At 38.8% G+C, this 10,000-nt stretch overlaps 1 protein-coding gene across 2 annotated transcripts in view; it reads left to right on the plus strand.

Annotated features, from left to right (window-relative positions):
• The first annotated feature begins 307 nt into the window (after positions 1-307).
• The window catches only part of LOC143285021 (prestin-like), a 48,990-nt gene continuing 39,297 nt past the window's right edge, over positions 308-10,000 (plus strand). The window contains exon 1 of one of the 2 annotated variants that reach the window (XM_076592194.1): positions 308-428. The gene's annotated coding sequence lies outside the window, so the exon portion shown is untranslated. Of the gene's footprint in view, positions 429-2,684; positions 2,787-10,000 lie in introns of those variants that run through there. The other variant, XM_076592195.1, reaches the window with a different exon arrangement.

Raw genomic sequence — 10,000 nt, forward strand, 5'->3', positions numbered from 1 at the left:
TGTGTGTGTGTGTGTGTGTGGAGAGAGAGAGAGAGATCCTGGAGGGGGGGGGGATATTTTTGACCGGGGAACCTGTCAGATTCAGCACTCTGCAACTGAAAAGTCCTCTAAGTTATAAGGTTATAACTGTGACCACCGTCAAGGTGTAGACTAAAACCGTGACCTGGTTCCACCTCCACCCCGACCCCGCACCCCCCCCCCACCCTCACTCTAAGCCCCCACCCCCCCCCCCCCCCCCCACCCCCACCCACCCCACACACTTTAATCGAAACCAACACTACTGCGACATTTACGCCACAATTAACATCGGCAAGGTGAACGTGAATGTGTTCCCGAAACGGGGCGACTGACGTCCAGAAAAAAATTAAGTTCGTGGGCTAAAGCCGCGTGCGTGCAAAACTGTTGGAGGAAGAAAAGGAGTACATTCAGTAAGTACTGAAAGTCGTGTTCAATCTATCTATTTATGTGTTTGTTTGTTTGTTTGTTTGTTTGTTTATGTACTTATGTATTCATGTATTTATTTATCTATTCATTTATCTAATTAGTTTGTTAGTTTTGTTTGTTATCTGTTTAGTTATCTAGTTATGTATTATCCTTGATGGGTTTATGAAAAATGTTGCGAAATTTAATTTGCGCATTACTGTGAGGAGGAAAAAACAGAGAAATTCATGTGTGATATCTTTTCATTTTATTTGATGTTCAGTGAGTATGGAAAATCATGTGCGATTTTCTTTTCTTTTCTTTTCCGTTACCTTTTTTTTTCTCTCCCTTATTTTTTTCCCCCGTGTGTGTGCATGTGTTTTTCTTTGTTGTTTTGTTTTTTTTTTGTTTTTTTGTTTTTTTTTGGGGGGGGCTGTTTTTTTGTCAAAAGTTTATCATAGTGTTGGGAAGACTAAGGGTTTGAGGGGGAGTGGGGGGTTGGGGGTGAGGGTGGAGGAAACCTGTGTTCTTTTAAGAGCTGGTGAAAAGTGGCGGTATTGTCAATAGAACGAGAGGTTCTGTGTTTAAAGGTTTTTTTGTTTGTTTTTTGTTGTTGTTTTTTTCCATCCAGTTACCTTCTATTCTATTTACAGGGGTGAACGATTTAGAAGTTGAATAGGTTGATATATATATATATATATATATATATATATATATATATGATTTACATAGAGGGAGAGAGCTAGTCTGTGTTTGGTTAAGGACACCATGAGAAATTTGATCGAATAACTCACCACAAAATCAATGGGTCCTTTTTCAAAATTAATGGGTCAATAAAAACAACTTATTCCCTACCCTGGTACCCTCACCAGGCCACCCAACACCCTTGACATTTGTACTTGAATTTGTACTTTGTCCATCACACTCCGGTATGTGAAATGGTACACACACACACACACACACACACACACACATCAACGCAAGTTGTATAAAATCTACCAGTTAGACAGGCAGAATTACTTCCTTTTTTTTTTATTCTTTGTAATCAAGGCTGTCTTTTCCACCCAAACCTTTATTCCAGGACAGAAAAAATAAATCAGCGTATGAATGCATACGTAAGTAAACCAGTTACCTGGTACGAAACAGGCAATAAATTAACGACAAGAAATTTTGATTCAAAACAAACAAACAAACACCCTTTGAGAGCCAGTTGCTCTCTCTTCTTGACTTGCTTTTAGCGAAACGGCTAGGGCATGTTTGTTTGTTTTTTGTTTTTGTTTGTTTGTTTGTTTTAGTTTTTTTGTTTTTTGTCTTCGGTTGTTTTGAGTTGGCCAATTTCCATATTCATGTGGTTTCAGTTTCGGCAATATTAAAACAAGGGAGAAGGAGGAAGAAGATGAGGAGGAGGAGGAGGAGGAGGAGAAAAGGAGAGGGGAATGGGGAAATGTGACTGTGTGTCCGTGCCTGTACGTGCGCATGTATGCTTTAGTGTGCGTGCGTGCGTGCGTTCACGTGAGCATGACTGTGTGCGTGTGTGAGTGCGTGCGTGCGTGCGTGCGTGCGTCCGCGTGTGTGTGTGTGTGTGTGTGTTTGTGTGTGAACAACGAAATATGAGATTTAGAGGACACAGATGCATGTGTTCTGGGTCATGTCGGGGGTGGGGGGGGGGGGGGGGGGGGAAGGTCAAATAAAGGACAAGAATTATTTTAAAAAAAAAAAAGTCGAGGGAAACGTGGGATGAAACTGGAGTGGATCCCCCCCCCCCCACCCCATCCACCCACCCAGAACACTCCCCTCCCCTTCTCTTCCCCTCCCAGTCTCCGGTCCTACCCGGGGTAGTCGTTCAAGTCAGCACGTGCTTGGGGTCATAAAGGTGACAGGAGACACTGAGGCAAGGCCTGACAGAGCGCGTTCACCGGGTTACGCTGCTGGTCAGGCATCTGCTTGGCAGATGTGGTGTAGCGTATATGGATTTGTCCTGAACGCAGTGACGCTTCCTTGAGCTACTGAAACTGAAACTGAAACTGAGGCAAGCAGGGCAAACAAAAGCGGTGTGGTTGTGCCATTGTCTCACCAGTTGTAGGTGTGCCCCCATCACACACAGGCAATGTCTTCAGCGGCAACCACTACAGCTTTGGACAGTGGACACACACACACACACACACACACACACACACACACACACACACACACACACACACACACACACACACACACACCACGGACACAGAGACACAGAGAGAGAGAGGGGGACATGTAAAGGACAGAAGCATCATTATGAATAATAAATAATACTGACCTCGTTGTGTGGGATGTTTTCGTCAATTCTATCGCTGGCTGTTGTTGCTTTTCGCTTTGGTCTCCAGGTAAGCACGTCTTTGTTTCGATTAGTTTAATTGAATGATTGATTTGTTGTTGTTGTTGTTGTTATTGTTGTTGTTCTTGTGTTGTTGTTGTTGTTTTTGGTGTTTTATTGAATAAAGCTATAGCCGTGTGCTTATTATTTCTTTGTTACATTATCCTTTTTTTTTTCATTTTTACCTCTCTCTCTCTCTCTCTCTCTCTCTCTCTCTCTTTCTCTCTCTCTCCCCTTAATTTCTCGTGGGTGTTTTACTGACGACATCTTCAGTGATAGCCCCAACTTGTATGTATGTGTTACTTAGTTTGAAAAACATCGTAACCGAATCTCTAGGGTGTTATCAATCGTCTTCCCAAACTCACGACTAAAACAGTTTGTTAAAAAATAGATTTAATGAAAGTAAAATAAAAATTCGAAAATCCCTCGGCAGTTAACGGGTAACTACCTTGCAGACGATCTTTATCCCCCCCCCCCCCCCCCCACACACACACACAAACACCCCATTTTCCCCCTCTCTGTCTCTCTCTTTCTCTTCCTTTCTCTTACTCGTCATCTTTCTTCCTCTCTCTCTCTCTCAATCCCTCTCCCACCTTCCTCGAAAGAAAAAAAAAGAATTGTATAAATCAATTACAAATTACCAACTATACTTTCTCAACAAAACAAAACAAAACAAAACCGCTGATGAAAAAAAAATGCAATCATACAACAACCAGTGTAGAAAAGTGTATCAAGTCACTAGCAGTCATTATGTAAATGGCCAAGGACATGAGAGAAAATCAACCCCTTTTCAAAGGCGCTTTCGTATTTATGCTCCCTCTTTGTGAAAAATGTCAGCTTACATTTATAACACTTTTTTTTTTACTCACTTGTGTAAACAAAGTGAGTCTATGTTTTAACCTGGTGTTCGGTTGTGTGTGTGTGTGTGTGTGTGTGTGTGTGTGTGTGTGTGTGTGTGTGTGTGTGTGTGTGTGTGTGCAAAGCTATGTTTTCGTTACTTCAGTCAGCCAGAAATCAAGATTTACCTTTACATATCATTCTGGACATGTACCAGTCTATGATTGTTTCTATTTTGTTGTATGGTGCAGAAATATGGGGTTATGAAAATGTAGATATACTTGAAAAATTAGAATTGAAATTTTTTAAACGCTTGTTCAAACTGAACAGAAGTACTATGACCCAAATTGTTTATGGAGAAACTGGTATTTATCCAATTAGTGTGTTAGTGAAAATGAGATTAGTTCGATTTTGGACCAGCTTAGTAATATCAAACACAGAAAAATATTCTGGGAAAATATATTTGATATTACTTGACTTATATCGAAATGGTATTTATTCTTCAAAATGGATGAGTTGTATCAGACAAATTTTAATAGAAGCAGGGTATGACTGTGTTTGGGATGGTCAATTCTTCTTGGAGAGGGAATCTTTCTGCAAGAATGTTAACATTGCTTTGAGAGATAGTTTTCAAAATCTATGGAGACATGCTCTAGAGACGAGTAGTAAATGTTTGTTTTATCGAAATTTCAAAAGTGGATTTGGTAGAGAAAAATATATAAGTCAAATGCCTGATAATTATGTTATCAGCTTCTTCAGATTTCGAAGTAGTAATCATAAGCTGGAAATAGAAACAGGGAGACACAAAGGCATACCACGAGAGTTACGGTTTTGTAAGGTTTGTAAGGATTGGTGATGAGTTTCATTTTATAATGGAATGTCCCAATTATGATCAGTTACGAAATAGATATGTTCCTAAAAAATATTTGTCTCCAAAATCGGTTTTTAATTTTTGTAATATGCTCAAAGGAGGCAAAAAAAGTCATTTTAGCTGTAATTAAGATGATTAGATTTGCAAATGTTGCCTAGTTATACTTTTGGAGTTAAAAGACATTTGTGTTTTCTCAACTTTTATGTGACATTGTTGTGTATTTGGAAATGTTTGTTCTGGGCACGAAAAGATTATTTTGCAGTAATCCTCCATACTCCAATAGGAGTGAAAGGATAATTAAAACTTGAAACTTGTGTGTGTGTGTGTGTGTGTGTGTGTGTGTGTCTGTGTCTGTGTGTGTCACTGTGTGGTGTGTGTCACTGTGTGTGTGTGTGTCTGGCTGTGTGTGTGTGTGTGTGTGTGTGTGTGTGTGTGTGTGTGTGTGTGTGTCCGTGGTAAACTTTAACATTGACATTTTCTCTGCAAATACTTTGTCAGTTGACACCAACTTAGGCATAAAAATAGGAAAAAATTCCGTTCTTTCCAGTCATCTCATTTAAAACAATATTGCACCTCTGGGATGGGCACAAAAAATATTTTAAAAAAGAAGCCAAATTATATGCAAACTGCATTTACTGTTATATTTATATTTTTTGTATTCTCTAAACTTGGCACTTTGATATGGTATTCTGGCACAACAACAAGAGCAGTCATTATTATCTTCTTTTTTTTTTGTTCAAACAGAACTTCTTTTGCTAAGCATGGAAGTTTTATTTATTTTGCAAACGTTTTGGTGCAGATAGTAAAAAAGGGAAATTAATCTGTAATAATGCTAGGGGACTTAGTTCGCTTTAAACTGATCTTTCTCATCTTAAACATTACATTTTGAAATTATGCTCAGTACATAAAAAGCTTGTGTGTTTTACTCTCAGTGTACAGGGCTTTCACTGTGTTCATTCGCCCAAGTGGTCTTTTTTCGGAAAATACTAAAATCAATACGACGAGTGGACTTTACAGATCTATTGGCTGAGCCCTGAAGGTCATGGGCAAAAATCAATTGCGTACACATATTTATACACATTCAAAGCGCGTGCTCTTATTCTTCGCGAACGCGAACGACGCCATTTTGTTTCAAGTTGTTGACCTGCCCGTTCAATCCTATATTCAATGGACAATACACGATAACATTGATGGAAAGTTGGAGAAGGAGACCGTTAAATATTTATTCAGAGAAAGATTTGTGAACGCCTCATCACTTACTGGATTATGCCCCAAACTGCCATAAAAATATCCACAGAATCAGTCGGAATTCACAGTTTAAAATTGTAAACAATGCGAGTTAATACCCTTGAATTGATCACGATGAAACGAAAAAAATTTCCAGTCTTGACTTTTCTCAAAATGAAGTCCTTTTCACTTCTTTCGACGTTTAAAAGTACTTGTACTTGGCTCTACATGTTATTAGTTTAAAAAAATAATACATTTTCATATCAACTTTAAAACTATAAAACTAAAATGAACATAAAATAGCAATTGAATCAACCGTGTCGTACTACATTCCCGGCGGGTGTAACTAAACTTGTACATCTATCTAGATCTAGAGAAAACGGCTAAATGTTGCAGTGTGATTGCGGCGATAGCCACGTCTCTTTTACCGCGGACTTAAAAAGAATTTTTTTTATTACCCTTAAAGATTTTTTGAATGCCCAAGATACACCAGAATAATATGATTTAAACAGCGTTCTCACTGCGAATACCGCAATTGATTTATCACCCTTTAAAAAAAGTATGTTCAAATATTAAATTTTAGAATGTCAGTTAAGGAGCTACGATAGTGTAATGGGTAAGACAATTTCTTCTCACCCGAACACGCGAGGTTCGAATCTGGTTAGGACTTTTTTTTCTTTCTTTCTTTTTTAAACCTGAAGCTTTATAATAACAAATACAGAACACATTTTAACGATTAGATATTTTTTAAAGTGTATCACAAGTGAGTCTTGAAGACCTTGCCTCTCTTGTGGTTGTTTTCTTTTCTTTTTTTGTTCTTTTTTTTGTGTGCATATTTTGTTGTCAAGTGCCAAGTGTATTGCAAAATGCATGTATTTAATGAGAAGAAGAAAGATAGAGCAAAAATGATGACAAAATGACACAAGTAGAAGTAGTAGAAGAAGAAGTAGTAGTAGTAGTAGTTGTTGTTGTTGTTGTTGTTGTAGAAGAAAAGAGACAACAACGAGAAGATTTTTTGCGCAGTATTGGCACTCTCGTTAATACTGGCATGTTCGTAAAAATTATCAACCTCATTTAAGATAAATCAATTTCTATTCTTTGTTTTTCCCTTTTTTTGTATACGTTTTTTCTGTCGCTTTTTGCGCCTTATAAATATTATTATTATTTGTAGTAGTATTTTTATGTATTTATCTTTTTTTTCTCAAGGCCTGGCTAAACGCGTTGGGTTACGCTGCTGGTCAGGCATCTGCTTGGCAGATGTGGTGTAGCGTATATGGATTTGACCGAACGCAGTGACGCCTCCTTGAGCTACTGATACTGATACTGTCGCTTTTATATTTCGTTGAGACATGTCTCAAGGGTGTCTCAAAAGGCCAGCTTTCTTAAAATGGACTGCACAGGACCCCTCCTTGTCTATTTTATTGCTTTATTACGTTATATCTAGTTCTCAAGATGAAGTCGAATTAGAAACCATTTGCTCCTTTAGCGATCAAAACTGTGTGCATTTGGTCTTTTTCTTCTTCTTTTTCTTCTTCGTCCTTTGAAATCGTGGGCTGCAAGTCTCATATTCATTCGTATCCACGCGTGAGCTTTCACATGCTTGATCATTTATACCTGGACATTTATCAGGTTGTGTTGTTGCTGGTTGCTGTGGCGACGTTCGTCTTGTTGTCTTTCTGTTCTCTTTTCACTTCTGTAAGTATTCAAATCTTCATGTGGAGAAAGGTGAAAGAATGGTTAAGATGCTCGTCTGCCAAGACAGTCCGTGAAGGTCTATGTTCGAATCCCGCTTTCGCCCTTACTCATACGTTTGATTGGAAAATCGAACTGAGCGTGTAGTCATTCGGATCAAACCAAGGTCCCGCGTGCAGCACGCACTTGGCGCACTGAAAATGAACCCATGGCAACAAAAGTGTTGTCCTCTAGCAAACTGGGAAAGGAACACAAATACATTATATGCATGCACTCAAGGCTTGACTAAGCGCGTTATGTTATGTTATGCTGCTGGTCAGGCATCTGCCTGGTGGATGTGGTGTAGCATATATAGATTTGTCCGAACGCAGTGACGCCTCCTTGAGAAATTGAAATAGAAACTGAAACTGTAAATCTTCAGTCAGTAATTAAAACCAGTCTACGACTGTTAATGGAGCAACGCATTAATCTGAAGAATACTCGATATCCACTCTAAACATGTCACTAGAGGAAAGTAATATGATGGGCTTTCGAGGGCTTTCGGTGTCATGACACCAGTTAACTGTTAGGATATTAGGCATGGTAAACGGCTGGTTATGTTGTATTCTTGATGGTATATATTTGACTTATTTGCATATTCGCGCTGGCGTTCCTTGACACAAAAACTATACTCCCCCCCCCCTCTCTCTCTCTCTCTCTCTATATATATATATATATATACATACCAGAGGTTATAAAACGTTACGTAATCTTGATATCAGAGCAAAAGTGACCTGAGCATCACACATTTGTGTTAATGCAGTTGTGATTTTTCATTTGTTTGGGTGATTCGAGGTGCACAATACATTTATAGTTTGTTTTTGAGCTTGCAGAGAACGATATTCAGATTAGCGAAAGCTTTTCTTTTTTTCAAATTACTAAAATAAATAAATAAATGAACCGGTGACAGTGGAAATGTATCTGGCTGTGAATATGAATAGATTTATCACACCAGCATCAACAAAATATATATCTGGTGTTTCAAATATTGCTGTAAATCATCAAAGATATATAAAATCCATTTGGAAAGAGTTTTGTTATGTCCCTTGTGTAGATTTGCTCAAGAAGGTGAACTGCTTTTTGTACTGTTATACCCAGTGCAAGCAGATATAAGGCAAAAACATGTTCCTCTAAAATATTACCAGCAACCAGCATTTTCAAACTTGTCTTGTTTCTGACATAAAAAAACCCAACACAGTTCGAAACATTACTATTTTTCCACCCAGTCGCTCACACTTAGTCATTTGTGAATAACAAACCGGATACGTTTCATCTTAAAAGTAGGTTGGGTTTTTTTTTTACGGAAAACATATTGTAACATCTGCCAAGACTAAGCAGTTACACATACCTCCACATCAAACGGTACCCTCTTTGTCTGTCTGTCTGTCTCTCTGTCTCTCTGTCCTTCTCTCTCTCTCTCCTGTGAAAATGGAAGAGACAAGATATATATCGTCATGTGGGAACAAGCTCAACCATGCCATCCGTCGGGAAAAAAAAACCCAACCAAACAAACAAAAAACAAAAAAAAACGAAGAAAAAAAAAAAGAAGAAGAAGAAAACAACAAATTCCAACGCTCGTCAGTCTCACCGAACCCTCGACAAGTTGGGGGGGTGGGGGAACAAAGCAGAATCAACAATGAACAAAGGGAAGTGGTTTCTCATCGCCAGTGGACATGCCGCTCGTGGTGTTTTTCCAGCGTGTCGTCTCCTGAAGGGATCTCTTTCTTTGCCGCTCATCTTCAGGTGTTTTGGGTCAGGACTGCATCTTTGGACAGTCTAGATTTTTTTGTCTAATAATTTGTCTGTCTCTGTCTCATCCTGTGCGTGTGCGTGTCCTCGCTTTTGGAAGGAAAAAAATAGTACTTATTGACGTATTTTTACAAGCGTGTGTGTGTGTGTGTGATGATATATATGTCTTTTAGAAGTAAAATTTCCAAACAACCCAGCACCACTTCGTTGTAATAGTCAGCATAGCTCGGATGGTACCTTACTGAGGAGAAAGACGACGATAAAGAAGAAACAGATGATGACGACAGCGACAATTATTGAGAAGGAGGATATCAACGACCACGACGATGAAGACAAAAAAGAAAAAGAAGACGACGATGATAATGATGATGATACCTACGACGATGACGACAATGAAGACGAAAAAGAAAATGAAGACGACGATGATAATGATGATGATACCAACGACGACGACGACGACGACAATGAAGACGAAAGAAGAAAAGGAAGATGAGGACGAGGACGAAGACGATCAAGAAGACACGAACTAAAAGCCATCTGAAGCCGTTCAGCCCAACTTCGGTCATTGACCTTTCGACACACAGGTCACAGCCTCGATTGGATTGACAACAGCTCTGGCGGCAACAATCCACAATGCGTTTTCCACTCCCATGGAAATTCCTCCACCTGGGGTTTTTTCATACATTGTATATATATGTATATATATATATATATATATATATATATAGATAGATAGATAGATAGATAGATATATGTACGATCATCCGTTTTCTTTTCTTATGATTGCTTCGATCTTTACATTGTTTGTG

This window comes from Babylonia areolata, chromosome 8 (genome assembly GCF_041734735.1).
Source record: "Babylonia areolata isolate BAREFJ2019XMU chromosome 8, ASM4173473v1, whole genome shotgun sequence".
In the NCBI taxonomy this organism is placed as follows: domain Eukaryota; kingdom Metazoa; phylum Mollusca; class Gastropoda; order Neogastropoda; family Buccinidae; genus Babylonia; species Babylonia areolata.